This window comes from Phacochoerus africanus, chromosome 7, assembly GCF_016906955.1.
Source record: "Phacochoerus africanus isolate WHEZ1 chromosome 7, ROS_Pafr_v1, whole genome shotgun sequence".
NCBI lineage: Eukaryota > Metazoa > Chordata > Mammalia > Artiodactyla > Suidae > Phacochoerus > Phacochoerus africanus.
The window spans coordinates 6626954-6641808 of NC_062550.1; positions in this window are offsets into that span (position 1 = coordinate 6626954).

The window sequence follows — 14855 nt, forward strand, 5'->3', positions numbered from 1 at the left end:
GGGCCTTCAGAGCAAGGAGAGTCTTGCCCATTTTCAGGTTTCCCACTGCCCATCTCTCCTCCAATCTTGAGGGCCCTAGAGGGCACTGCCTGCCTGTAAGTACAGGCCTGCTCTCTAGTGGTTCAAAGTGGCAATGACCTCCTTGTGTCTAAACGGTTTTTCCCAAAGGAAAAATGGACAGGCCTGAAAGGGGGCTCAGAGGACAGACCTCCACCCAAGCAAAACCATCACTGTAGTGGCCTCCCACACAAGTGGCACAGGCTCTTGTCTCAAACCTTGATTTGTTGCAGCTGTGTGATTTTGAACAAGTCACTTAATCTCTGTGAGCTCCCGTTTCTTCATCGGTGAAGTGGGAACTCTACTAGTCAGAAGGGGTGAGATTATGTGGCAGTCGCAAACAATTCCAAAATCCCAGTGACTCAAAAGAACAAAGATTTATTTCTGATTCAGGCCTCATGTCCACTGTGCTTTGGGTCCACCGAGGCTCTGTTCCATGTCATCTTTGCTCTGGGACCCAGGCTGATGGAGCAGCGGCTTTCTGGAGCCTTGTGGGTGGCTGTGACAGAAGGAAGGGCACGCGGGTGGATCATGCACTAGCTGTTAATTGCTTTGATATGAACTCCCTTCTGATCACAACTCCCTGACAAGAACTAGTCACGTGGTCCCCACCATCACAAGGATGCAGGGAGGGACACCCTACCATGTGCGAGAGCTGCCCAGCCAGAAATCTTTGGTGAGCAGCCGTCCTGGCCCACAGGCATGGCTGTGAGGAGGCAGCGAGAAGTGCCAGGGCACCATCTGTTGTGCAGCGAACTCAGTCCACCTTAGCCTCTGAAATGACCGCCTCGTAATTCTGATTTCCTCTTTTATTTATCTGGTGATTTCCTGCGACTTCCACTTCCATTCCAGCTGTTTACAGCTGCAGATACAGAGAGGGAAAAGGGCTTGCCCAGTTTCACACAATGACCCAGAAGCTGGACGCCCACGTCTCCAGGCTCCAAATTCTGAGCTCCCTACCCCCAAACTGATGGGGTGGAGATGGGGCTTTGCCCACCCTGGGTTCTCCGGAAGGATGTTGACTGAGAAACGGTCTTTGAAGGAGCCTGTTGCCTCTGCCATCCTCCCAAAGCTGGTCTCTCAGCCTTCCCAAGCCCTTCTCGCTCAGGCAGAGTGGAGCGCCGAGGGGGTAGAACAATGAGAGGTCTGTGCCGCCCTCCGGAGCTAGAGTCCGAACATTGCAGCCATTCCAAGCTGGGATCCAGCACATTCCTGCCTCCTTCCTCCTGTCCTGGGCCCAGCCCAGGCACACCCACCATATCCTGTCAGCAGCCAGATGGTGGGAAAGAAGAGCTCCCGGAACTCTTGAAAACCTCCCAAAGCATTTTAAAAACCTGCACAACAGCCTGACCCCCAGGAAGCCTCCAAGCCGCTCTAAAAACTCTGTCTCTAAGCAGATGGGTAGTCCCCGACAAGACCAAGAGACAGGCTCCATCATCCAACAAAAATGATTTCATGAAGGCTCTAGCCACTGCCAGGCAGGCTGTGGGCTGAGATAAGAAGATGCAGACACGTGAACAAAAGCACATCCCAAGACTAGGGATGCAATGGGGGAAAGCTGCTTGTGCAGTCAGGGAAGGCTTCCTGGAGGAGGTGGCTACTAGAAGTTCATCAGGTTCTCCTGGTGGATCAAAGCCCTACTTGAAATACAGCTTTCTGGTTGTGCAGTCTCCTCTCTCACCACCTACTGGGATTCTGTGCTGCAACCACATGACGCCACTCACAATCCTCAGAAAGAACTGGGTTCTTCCCAGCCTCCATGGCTTTGCACTTGCTGGTGCCTCTTCCCTTTACAGGGAAAACTCTTATTCAGCCTTCAAAACCCAGATCAGTAGTCACCTCCTCCAGGAAGCCTTCTTTGATAAACTCCTTGCCGGGACCTCTTCAGTTCGATTTTTAGTTTCTTCCACATAATCCTCTTGCTACAGTAACAGTGTTGTAATTTGTTTACATAGCCCTCTGCCCCTTCACTTTGTGAGTTTTTTTTTTTTTTTGATTCCTATCTTCTTTGTCTTTGCCTTCTTGGTGCCAGACCTAGGGCTGGGGTAGAGCAGCATGTGACATGCCTCTGCAGGGTTCAGGAGAGGCGCTATATGATACACAGCATTTACACAGTGCCTTGCTATCTCCTTTGACCTCTGCCACAATCCAATGAAGCAGACAGGGCAGGAGTGATATAAAAACAACCAGCTCTCTACACGATCCTCGTGTGAGCTGAGCACAATGCCAGGCACTGACGGGGGACATTTATGGTCTTTAATCACCTGTGATTCTCAGTGCCTGGCACACAGGAATGCTTGGTGAATTCAACTGTCTGTCTAAGAGAAGGAAACGTGCCCAAAGAAAGATTTTTTTCCTTGGACTTTTTAGAGCCGCACCCGCGGCCTATGGAGGTGCCCAGGCTAGGGGTCGAATCAGAGTTGTAGCAGCCACAGCAACGTGGGATCCAAACCACATCTGCCACCTACACCACAGCTCACGGCAACACTGGGTCCTTAACCCACTGAGATAGGCCAGGGATCAAAGGCGCATCCTCATGGATACTAGCCGGGTTCGTTAACCACTGAGCCATGATGGGAACTCCAATAAATGAAATTTAAATGAACAAGTTGTTGGGGGGGTTGTTTGGTTGGTTGGTTTTGGTTTTTAGGGCTGCCCTTGTGGCATATGAAAGTTCCCAGGCTAGGGGATGAATCGGAGCTGCAGCTGCTGGCCTCCACCACAGCTGCATCAACGCCAGATCGGAGCTGCCTCCTTGACCTACACCACAGTTCACAAAAATGCCAGATCCTTCACCCACTGAGCAAGGCCAGGGGTTGAACCTTCATCCTCATGGATACCAGTCAGGTTCTTAATCCGCTGAGCCACTCAGGGAACTCCTGAGATATTAATTCTTAATATTGAGAACGAGAAATTTTGTTTTTCATGAACATTCAATCTCTCCCTTCTATTACCTAACCGGAATAAAATGACCTTTTTGTGTTTCCCCTTTCCCTCTGGCTGCCAGGAAGCTCAGGGACAAGTGAAAGTACTACAGTAGGAGTCAGACTCAGAATATTTCCTTCTCACCTCCAGGTATATAACTCCTTCAGTGAGATCTTCTTGAGTCCTTTAGGGAAAGAGCAGGTATACATAACCATTTATGGAATAAGTCCTGTGAAAAGCACAGGGAAAGGACCCAGGTTTAAGAGCAGAAGACTGGGGTGAATCCCTAACCCTTTCTGAGCCTCAGGCTCCTCCTTGGCAGCCTGGGGCAGGAGGCCCTGCTGCAGCCCTTGAACAGAGCCAGCTTTCCTGCCCAAGCCTCAAGCAGGGTCAAGGCCAACCTCTTCCCTACTGAGCTGTGAAACTCATAACCTTGAACACCATCCCACTTTAGACCCAGTATGGCCAGAATTTTTATCTTAAAGAGGAGTCAAAAAGAGATTTTTCATGTGAAATCTCCTGGCTTATAAACGTTGCCAATTAATTTGCATTTTTTCAAAACACCATGTTGAGCAAACAAAATTTGGCTGCAGGCCAGATCTATTCTGAGGCTTTCCTCGGCTCAGCCAGGTAAGCCTAATACACCTCCAATAGGGACTGTCCGGTGTGTTTGAGCAGGGGAGCAGTTTGTATCATTTCTTCCAAATCCTGCCTTCCTTCCCTGACATCCCAAGAGAACTGGGGGGAGTCAGGTTCTGAGATGACCTGAGCCCAGGTCATGTTGACTGGTCCAGATGGGCCCTGACCCAAGCTGGACCATACACAGGACCCTGCCTCAGCCCCGGCGCCTGGGTGCGACCCTGAGGTCCCCCTCTCATCTCTGCAAGGCAGCCCCCTGCCATTCCTGGGTTTGCCCCAGGGAAGAAGGGGCACCTCAAGGGGAGAGAAGGCAGCTTTACCCCCACTGACTCCAAGATGGGGCATGTGTGAGAGTGAGCCCAGCTCTGGGGTAAGGAGGCCTAGTCCAAATCTCAGCCCTTTGCACTGTGGCCTTGGCAAATCCCTAAGAAAAGGAAGGGGCAGCTGCCTCCATGTGTCCTCCTCCTTTCCAGGAGGGAGACTTTTTTTTTTTTTGCCATTTCTTGGGGGCAAATTGGAGCCATAGCCCCCGGCCTACGCCAGAGCCACAGCAACGCAGGACCCGAGCTGCGTCTGCGACCTACACCACAGCTCACGGCAACGCCGGATCGTTAACCCACTGAGCAAGGGCAGGGACCGAACCCGCAACCTCATGGTTCCTAGTTGGATTCGTTAACCACTGCGCCATGACAGGAACTCCGAGGAGGGAGACTTTTTAAATGGACACGGACACCCAGCTCTTTCCCACCTCCCAGGAGTACCCCCATGACTAAGTGTTGACCAGTGAGGTGCAAGGGAAGGTTAGGGGTATGGTGCTCGAGAGTGTCCATCAAGGGGGCAGGTGGCCTCCCTCCACCCTGCTCTTGGGACACAGAAGAGCCCCTTTGCGAGTTCCCTGGTGGTGCAGCAGGTTAAGGATCCTGCATTGTCACTGCCATGACTCAAGTGGCTGCTGTGGCGTGGATTCGATCCCTGGCCCGGGAACTTCTGCATGCAGCCAGCATGGCCAAAAAAATAAGAGAGAGAGAGAGAAAAAAGAGCTCCCTTGGGTGGCACCAACCAGGACAACATCTCTGCAGCAGGAGAAGAAGCACCTCAGGTCCCCGAACACTGCCTGGAACCGACCACCAGACCCGCTCTGGACAACCTCCCAATGGGCTGTACCATGAGAAAGAAGGAACATTCTATTCAGTTTAAGGTCTTGTTATTTTGCATCTCTGTACCTGAATGCATATCCTTGCTGGTTCTCCACCTAGGGATTCCAGGTGGCATTTTTGGTTGTCCTGAGGCGGGGAGGGGACAAGTGCTTTTGGTTTCCAGGGGTTGAGGCCAGAGATGCTCAACAAGCACAGGACATCCCCCCACAGCAAAGAATGATCTGGTCCAAAGAGTCAATAGGGCCACTGCTCTACTCTCTCGGACATCCATTGTTCCCACCCCCAAAGGGAATACTGAGCTATCATGTTTTATTTGGGTCACCTTTGGCCTCCCCACAGCACATGATGCTCCCGGGCCAAAGATCGGAGCCACAGTCGAGAATTAAGGCACAGCTGCGGCAACGCCAGATCCCTAACCCACTGATCAAACCTGCATCCCCAAGGCTCCCAAGACGCCACTGATTCCGTTGCACCCAGAGCAGGAGCTCCAAGCTATCATGTTTTTTGTGAGGATCCAGTGAGATGATAGCCATGATCTACTTTGAAGAAAGGAGAAGTCCTGCAAAGTTAGTCATGAAGTCTTTATTATTGCAGTAAATTAAGATGGAAGCCCCCCAAGGAGGAGAGGAGGCAGGTTGCCAATCTTTGTCCAAAAGTAGGTGGTGGTGCTCCGCAGAGGAGGAGGGCTCCAGGTGAGCTGGGGGTCCTGGGGCGGGGGCTTGGCTCAGCCAGATGGAGGTGCCCTGGAGGTGCAGTGAAGAACCAGAGGGGGGGGTGGAGGGTGGGGCCCTGCCAGCCTTGGGAAAGGGGAGGGGAGGGAAATCCAGCAGAGCAGAGGGGGCCCCACACTGCCCCTAAAATTCACCCTATCACCCCTAACTCCCACCCTGCCTGGGGACCCCACTCTCCAGGGGGCTCTCACATACATGCATCTCCTCCCCTCCCCATGCCGGCCCACACCCACCAAACTTCTGTCTCTCTTCCTTTCCCTCTCTCTCTCTCTCCCTCCCTCTCTCTCTATATCACACACACACACACACACACATACCCCTCCTTCCTCTATGGTCTTGCCCCTTGCACACCTCACCACACACACTCATCAGTACCAAGCCTGGATCCAGAGTGTGGGGCTGGGTTGGACCAAGCTGACATCCCTCCAAAGAGGACCCCTTGCTGGAGTCCGCTCTAAAGCCTGCCACATGAAGCTGCAGGGCCACTGCCATTGGCTGGAGTGGGAAGCTGAGGGTACCCAAGGATCAGCAGGGAAGTGGGAGATCTGGAGGCTCAGGCAGGCAGGGGCAGCCCTCCTGACTCCAGGTGGGAGGGCAGGAGTGCTGGGAGGCACGAAGGCACTGGGGGTGTCCCTAGAGCTGGGGAGGGCAGCTGTGGGGTGAGCTGGCTTGACCTGGAGAGCAAGCCCTGGGCCATCAGCAGGGATACCTCAAGGCACCGGAGCGCGCCGTCCCTCCACAGCCAGGGTCCTCCCAGAGCATCTCCTCCTGGGAGGACCCAGGCGGCAGAGGGATGGCCTGGGGGACCAGGGGTCGTCCTTCCTTTGCCACAGGGTCTCCACCGCCACCGCAGCCCGTCAACTCAGACCTCCGGGCCCCCGAAGGCCAGGTTGTCGCGGACCATCAGTGTCTTGCGGAAATCACGGTCCACCAGGGGGCGCTGCATGCGCCACTTGTGCGCCTCCTGCAAGCCGGGTTCGAAGTAGTAGATGCAGGCGCCGAAGCCCACCAGGATGAGGACAGAGATGAACAGGTAAACAGGCACGAACCAGTCCAGGAAGTGCGGCATCGCGGCGCCTTGGCTGCCGAGACACAGGCGGTGAGAGCCAGCGGAACGTGCTTGTCCCATCCACCCTCCCAGAGAGGAACCCTTTAGGCTTGGCAGAGCCAGGTCAGAGCATCACTGTACAGATGGGAGAGTGGAGGGCAGTGACGCGAGCCGGGGCCATCTGATCAAGCATAGAGCCGCCGCCACCCCAGGGGCCCACCCAGCTCCTACTCGCCCTTCTAGGAGGGAGCTTATAGCCAAGGGCCTGCCCTGGCTCAGTCACTCAACAGTATGTGTGCCTTCAGGCAAGTCGCCTAACCTCTCCGGGCCTCAGCATTGTCCCCTACAGAAGCATAAGCTAAATGAGCCATGTGAGGGAGTTCCCACTGTGGCTCAGTGGTAAGGAACCAGACTAGTATCCATGAGGATGCGGGTTCGATCCCTGGCCTCACTCGGTGGGTTAAGGATCCAGTGTTGCTGTGAGCTCTGGGGTAGGTTGCAGATGCAGCTTGGATCTGGCATGGCTGTGGCTGTGGCATAGGCGGGCAGCTGCTGCTCCGATTCAGCCCCTAGCTTGGGAACTTCTACATGCCACACGCGCAGCCCTAAAAAGCAAAAAGATAAAAAAGTAATAAAAAGTAAACGAGTCATGTGGGGATTCACGAGGTGACTGACCCCTCGGAGTGCTCGGTAAAGGACAACCTGCACCACACCTCCTCTGAGCCACCCCTCCCAGTTCTGACTGTGCATTTGCAGAGGCCACCAACATGCCAGGCCCCTCTGCGTGGGTCCCCGGCCACCCACACATCCTGGCCAGATGTGGCTTGGTGAACACAGTGAGTAAACACCCATCCCCAGGGAACATGGTTGAAAGCAGCAGGGTCTGCAGAGGCTCCCAAATTCAGGCCCATGCCCAATTTCATTATTACGAGCATGGACCAAGGCACCACACCAGAAGGACTTGGGCCTTGGTTTCCACATCTGTAAAATGGGAGTAAAAATAGTACCTAGGTCATAGGCCTGTGATGACTGGTAAAAGGTTAATTTACATAAAACGCTCAGAACTGGTGCCTGGCACTTACTAAGTGCTACACAGACGTTTGTTCTTATTCTCTGAGCTTCAGTTTCCTTATCTGTAAAATGGGCACAGAAGTAGGACCCACTTCTTAAGGTCTCTGTGAATGTTTAACAAGACAGTGGCTAAAGAGTATTTAGCGTCACAGCTGCCTGGTGCCGAATTGGCAGTCCATGCATATTAGCTATTGTTGCTTCCAGGGAACCAGAGGTGGGAAAGCAGGAAAGCAGAAGCTAGCAGCTTGAAGCTACTTCTCACCCAGGCTCCTGAGAATGGCCCAGAGATGCCCACAGCTGCTCTCTGCCAACCTTCCCAGCCTCATCTCCCACACTAAGTGCCATCACACGGAACCACTTGTCAGCCACCTAAGTACATCTGCTTGTTATACAGTCTCTCCAGCTCTGCACATGCTTTCATTTGCCCTGGAAGGTCCTTTGCATTTGTGTGTATGTGGCAAACTCCTGTTCATACTTCAGAAGCCACACCACAGAGGAACTCCTCCAGAAATGGGATTAAAGCAGGACCCATTTAACCCACCCTCAAACACTTCCCGAGGTATGAGAAAGGGGTAGTGTGATGGAGTTCCCTTGTGGCACAGCAGGTTAAGGATCTGGTGTTGTCACTGCTGTGATGTGGGTTTGATCCCCAGCCCAGGAACTTCCACATGCTGCAGGCGCTGCCACCCCTCCCCCCCCCCAAAAAAAAGGAAAGGCGTAGGGTGAGGAGCCCCAGGCCTGGACGGCATGGTCAGAACGCAGCCACACATCTTACAACCAGCCTCTGGGGTAGGTTTTGCCGTCCACAGGTTACAGATGAAGACACTGAGGCTACCTGGGTAGGTTTACTCACTTGCCCTAAGTTACCCAACTGGGGAGTGACAGGGCAGGACTCAGCCCCCCAGGGATGTCCTGAGGCTTGATGGGGAAAGACCACTGAACAGAATGAAGGGAGCACAGGCCCGCCTTGTCTTCCTGGGAGGGAAGGTAGGGGCTGGACGGAGTGACCTCCAGGGCAGGCTGAAGAGAAGCCCCAGCTTCGGAGCCCTGTCTCCAGATGCCATCTCCTCTGGACCCTCTACTTCCAGAGGGGTCTACGAGGTGGGCTGTGACCCCGGGGGAGGCAGAGGTGCTGCTCCCCAGTCCTGCCTCCACCCCGGGCCCCTCCAGGGTCCCCATTTTGGCTGTCCTGAAGCACAGTGCCTCAAGGTGCCCTGTTCTCTTCCTGGAGGAATAAAATGGAGAGTGTGCTGATGGCCCAAAGTCAGGGTTACAGCGGCACCTTCCTAACCATCGCCTTTCTGAGAAAGGGAGAGAGGGTCCGCATGGCCTGGCGCTGCCTGGTTCACAGGGAGGTGGGAAGAGGACCTGCAAGCAGGAGGCCTGCTCCAGACTAGCCTGACCGAGGCAGAGGGATTCGTATACCCTCCCCTGCCCACCCCCCCATCTCCACCTCGTCTCCTCTTAGACACGTGTGAGGATGGGAGACTCGGGCAGGGCAGAAGCCACTTCAGCTGCAATGCTGTGGGTCTGTGGGGCAGAGTTCAGCGTGCCCCAACCTCTCCAGCCCCGTGAACAGAATCCCAGCCATTCTGGGGCAACCGAGAACCCCTCACCTTCTCCTGGCATCTCAGGGGACTGGCTTAGCTGAAGCAAAACACTCACTGGCCTTCTGTGTGACCTTGGGCCCCTCCTCGCCCTCTCTGAACGTTAAGGCTTCTCTGTAGAGTGACAGGGTGACCGGGTGGGGGTGAGCAGTACCAGAGGATCTGTAAGGAATGTTGTAGCTCCCATTCCAGCTAAAGTCCCATCTAGCGTGAGGGTTGCAGAGTCTCTGTCCCTGCCTCAAGCTGTTGGCCCCACTCAGTCCCCCACCCCAACCCTTCGTGCCCGCAGACCCACCTGACGCCCTGCAGATGCCGGTTCCGGGGGCTCTGGGCTGAGTGCACCGCCTCGGCCTAAGCAGCTCAGTGTCAGCCCGTGGACTCAGTCGCAGCTGCTGTCCCCAGAGATACTGCCATCTGCAGCCTCCCTAGGTGCTGGGAGCAGAGAAAGGATTTGGCCAATACCTCCCACAGGAGACAGTTTCTTAGGCCGAGGGACACTGACTGGGCCAGGAGGGGGCGGTCCTGGGCTGGCTCCAGCAGCCTGTACTGCTCCCTGCAATTCGGAGACCCTTCCCTCTGCCCCCCATCCTCAGGATGGCAGGAGGTGGGACCTGCCTCGGCCAATCAGCAGCCTGGCAGAGCAAGGGCTTTATCCTCCGTTGCCCTGGTAACCAGCCTTCTCTTCTGGATCTCTCACAGTGTGCACGTGGTACAGAGATGACAGGCAAGGCAGAGTTGCGAAAATTCAGGAGGGATGGGAGCCACCCAGCAGGCTGCTGGGCCTAGAAAGGAAGTGGCCCCAACTGAGGTAACCGGGCAGGTTTGGAGGGTTGTCATTTGAGGGGAGGGAGAGATCGGGGTCCCTGGCACATGAGGGGGACACAGAAGCAAAGACCAGTAGAGCCAGTGAGGGTCCCATATTATAGAGAGAAGAACCAAAATCGAGACCGAGAGTCTAGATGCATTGGTCCGAAGTAGCATTTACCATATTCCAGACTCTGCTTGCAGTGATTTATTTGTATTAAGTCATCTATTGGGCACCTAAGGTCACATGGCAAGAGAGCCGCAATGCCAGGGTTGGCGCTTGAACTGGACTGGACTGCAGGCTCCCACGGAGGGGCTGCCCCTCCCAATCCTGCCTCCCAGCCCCAGACCCCCCAGCTGGGATACGGCCTGAGATAGTCACGCGTCCCTGGCACTGAGCCCTCCCCATACCTGCCAGGCCTGGCCCGTCCCCTCATCACCTCGTTCGGTCCTCCAGCAGGGCGGGTGTTGGAGCCCATTTGGGGATGAGGCAGCTTTGCCTCAGAGAGGTGAAGTTGTTACCTGTCCTTGTTCAGGTCAGTCAGCTTCTCAATGAAGAAGCCAGGGGGGTGGGGGCTGGGATGGGGCAGGGGGTCCATCTCCCAGGCCTGTACCCTCCCCCCCGTGCTAGAGAGAGAGTGTCTGTAGAGTCTCGGGTGCTTGGTAAGCATCCCATCAACAGTCTACTTACTGTCTCAGGAGAGAGCAGCCCTGGGGGCCCATGGGGTGGAGAGGAGACTTCAAGCAAACTTCTCCCTAGGGAGTTCATTCCCAGAAGCTGAGGATGGGCAGGTGGGAAAGGTTTTTGTCTTTTTAGGGCTGCGCCAGTGACATACGGATGTTCCTAGGCTAGGGGTCTAATCAGAGCTATAGCCACCTGCCTGTACCACAGCCACAGCAACGCCAGATCCAAGCTGTGTCTGCAACCTTCACCACAGCTCACGGCAACGCTGGATCCTTAACCCACTGAGCGAGGCCAGGGATCATACCCACAACCTCATAGTTCCCAGTCGGATTCGTTTCCGCTGCGCCCTGGTGGGAACTCCCACATGGGGATTTTTAATAAGATATAAGGTACATACAGGAAAATATACACCTTAAGTGATGAATTTTACCCATGTATATACCTTTGCAACCACCACCCAGATCACATCCGGATGTTATATCATCCCAGGCAGCTCCCTTCTGCCTCTTGCCAGTCCATACCCCTCCCCAAAGGCACCCACGGCTCTGATTTCTGTCACTCTAGATTCCTCTTGCCTGGATTTGTAGTTCACATGAATGGAATCGTATATCATGTGCTCTTTTGTGTCTGCTTTCTGCTGCTCAGCAGAATGCTGTTGCTGGCCGTCGAGGCTGTTGCCTATACCAGTGACCCACAACTTGTTTATCTGCTTACCACGTGGGTCGTTTCCAGCCTTGAATTATAATGAGCAAAGCTGCCAACGTGCTGTTCAACAGTTTGGAGTGGGAGGGCAGAGAGGAGCGGGGAGGGATGCCAAAGGGGGCACGGAGAAGCTTTTGGAGGTTAATGGAGATTTTTTTTTTTGTCTTTTTGCCTTTTTCTAGGACCACACCAGCGGCATATGGAGGTTCTCAGGCTAGGGGTCTAATCGGAGCTGCAGCTGCCAAGCCTACTCCAGAGCCACAGCAACTCGAGATCTGAGCCACTTCTGCAACCTACACCACAGCTCATGGCAACGCCGGATCCTTAACCCACTGAGCAAGGCCAGGGATGAACCTGCAACCTCATGGTTCTTAGTTGGATTCGTTAACCGCTGAGCCACGATAGGAACTCCTGTTCATTATAAATTGATTGTGGGAGTTCCTATTGTGTCTCAGCAGTAACAAACCTGATTAGTATCCACGAGGATGCCAGTTCCATCCCTGGCTTTGCTCAGTGGGTTAAGGATCCGGCGTTGGCATGAGCTGTGGTGTAGGTTGCAGATGCGGCTCAGATCTCACGTTGCTGTAGCTCTGGTGTAGGCCGGCGGCTACAGCTCCGATTGGACCCCTAGCCTGCGAACTTCCATATGCCTCAGGTGTGGCCCTAAAATATAAATAAAATAAATTGATTGTAGGAGTTCCCTGGTGGCATAGTGGGTTAAGGATCCAGTGTTGTCACTATTATGGCTCAGGGGACTGTTGCGGCTCAGGTTCAATCCCTGGCCCAGGAACTTCCACATGCCTCAGGCATGGCCAAGAAAAAATTCAATCGTGGGGGTGGCTTCCTGGGCATATATTTATGCCAAAACTTACTAAACTATACACTTTAAATCTGTGTAGTTGAGTTCCCATTGTGGCACACTGGAAAAGAATCCAACTAGGAACCATGCTGTCGTGGGCTGGATCCCTGGCCTCGATCAGTGGGTTAAGGATCCAGCGTCACCGTGAGTGCTGTGGTGTAGATTGCAGATGCGGCTTGGACCTGATGTTGCTGTGGCTGTGGCATAGGCCAACAGCTGTAGCTCCAATTTGACCCCTAGCCTGGGAACCTCCATATGCCACAGGTGTAGCTCTAAAAAAAAAAAAAAAAAAAATCTGTGTAGCTTATTCCATGTCGATTATACCTTAATAAATCTGTTTTTTTTTGTCTTTTTGTCTTTTTTGTTGTTGTTGTTGTTGCTATTTCTTGGGCCACTCCCACGGCATATGGAGGTTCCCAGGCTAGGGGTTGAATCGGAGCCATAGCCACCGGCCTACGCCAGAGCCACAGCAACACGGGATCCGAGCCGCGTCTGCAACCTACACCACAGCTCACGGCAACGCCGGATCGTTAACCCACTGAGCAAGGGCAGGGACCGAACCCGCAACCTCATGGTTCCTAGTCGGATTCGTTAACCACTGCGCCACGACGGGAACTCTTAAATCTGTTTTTTAAAGTGATCACTGGCTCTTAGATATTGTTTTGGCCATGTGATTTTTTTTTTTTTTCTTTTTAAGGCTGCATCTGCAGCATATGGAAGTTCCCAGTCTAGGGGTCAAATGAGAGCTTCAGCTGCCAGCCTACACCACAGCCACAGCAACATTGGATCCAAGCCACATCTGTGGCTGACGTAGTAGCTTGCAGTAACGCCAGATCTTTAACCCCCTGAGTGAGGGCCAGGGATCAAACCCACATCCTCACGGATGCTATGTCAGGTTCTGAATCTGCTGAGCCACAATGGCAACTCCCATATGATTATTCACACTGAAGTTTATGGGAAGGTCAATATGTAATAGAGGTAAAGCCCCCTGCTTCTGCTAAGGGGGGGTGGGCAGGAATCCTCCACTCCCTCAGCTTCTCCCAGAAGCCAGTTTGAAAAACACTGGTCCAGAGGGTCTCTGATGGCCCTGCCAGTTCTAGGTGTTGATGACACAGAAACCTCCAGGTCTGGCCTTCCTGCCATTCTCTACCCTTCATCACAGTCTGGCTTGTACACACAACTATTTCCTATTGCAATCCCTATGGGACAAGCACCAAACACCCCAACGCCTCAGCCAACAGTTACCTCCCCAGCCAAATGCAGCGGGGGCTCCCCAGGGAGCCTTCATGCAGCTTCATCTGGGCTCCAGCTGCTTCCCAGGGTGATTCTTACCCACTATGCCACCCTTGGTGGCTGTCATCTGCTCATCCACCAAAACTCTGTGAGGCAGAGATGGCACCTCTGATGCCTGGGGCTCCGTCCCAGGCACTAGGCCTGGCCCAAGACAGGCACTCAGCACAAGTTGGTTGAATAGGTCTCAGCTCAGCCCCTCCTGGAAAATGCTGACCAGGGTCCAAAGTCTTTCCTAAACTCTCTAAGGGCCTCAGTACCTGACCCTCGATCCCTCCTCTAGCCTCACCTCCACCTGCTTTAGCCACGGGCCTCCTTGCTGCCCCTCGGAAGTGTCAGCAATGCTCCCTGCTTGGGGTCTTAGCACTTGCTGCTCCTTCTGCCTGAGTCCTCTTCACTACATTTAACGGGCTCCTCTTTCACTCATTCATCACCTTCTTAGCAGGTTCTCCTCTGACCTAAACTGGCTCCTCCTGGAGTTCCCACTGTGGCTCAGTGGGTTAAAGACCTGATGTAGTCTCTGTGAGGATGCGGGAATGATCCCTGGCCTCACTCAGTGGATTAAGGATCTGGCGTTACCGTGAGCTGTGGCATAGCTGTGGCTCAGATCCTGTGTTGCTGTGGCTGTGGTACAAGCTGGCAGATGCAGCTCTGATTCGACCCCTAGCCTGGAAACTTCCATATGTTTCACCTGCAGCCCTAAAAAAGCAAAAGAAAAAAGAAAAAAAGAAACTCCCCTCTGATAAAGTGACATTGCAGCAGAAACCAAAGATAGGAAATAAACAAAATGACTATTTGGGAGAAGAGCATTTCAGCCAGAGGGAACCCTGGGCGGCGGAGGTCCTGGAGCTGACGTTGCAGGGAAAAGAGCAAAAGATCACACAGAGTCTCAAAGGCCATGTAAGGCTTTTGCAGTATACTCTGAGTGAAAGGGGAACTATTGGTGGGTTTTGACCAGAGAAGTATCTGCTTTGATTTGTTTTGAAAGGATAACTCTGACTGCTGCGTGGAGAATAGCTAGTAGCCTTGGAGACCAGGGTGGTAGCAGGGAGACAGTGAGAAGGCTGTTAGAATAGCCCTGGAGAGAAATAACAGGGGCTTATCCTGGTGGGGGAGTGGGGGTGGTGAGAGATGGTCAGCTTCTAGATGCCTCTTTCTTTCTTCCTTCCTTTCTTTCTTGTTCTTGTTGCTTTTTATGGCCACACCTGTGGCATAAGGAGGTTCTCAGACTAGGGGTCCAATCGAAGCTCCAGCTGCTGGCCTACGCCACAGCCACAGCA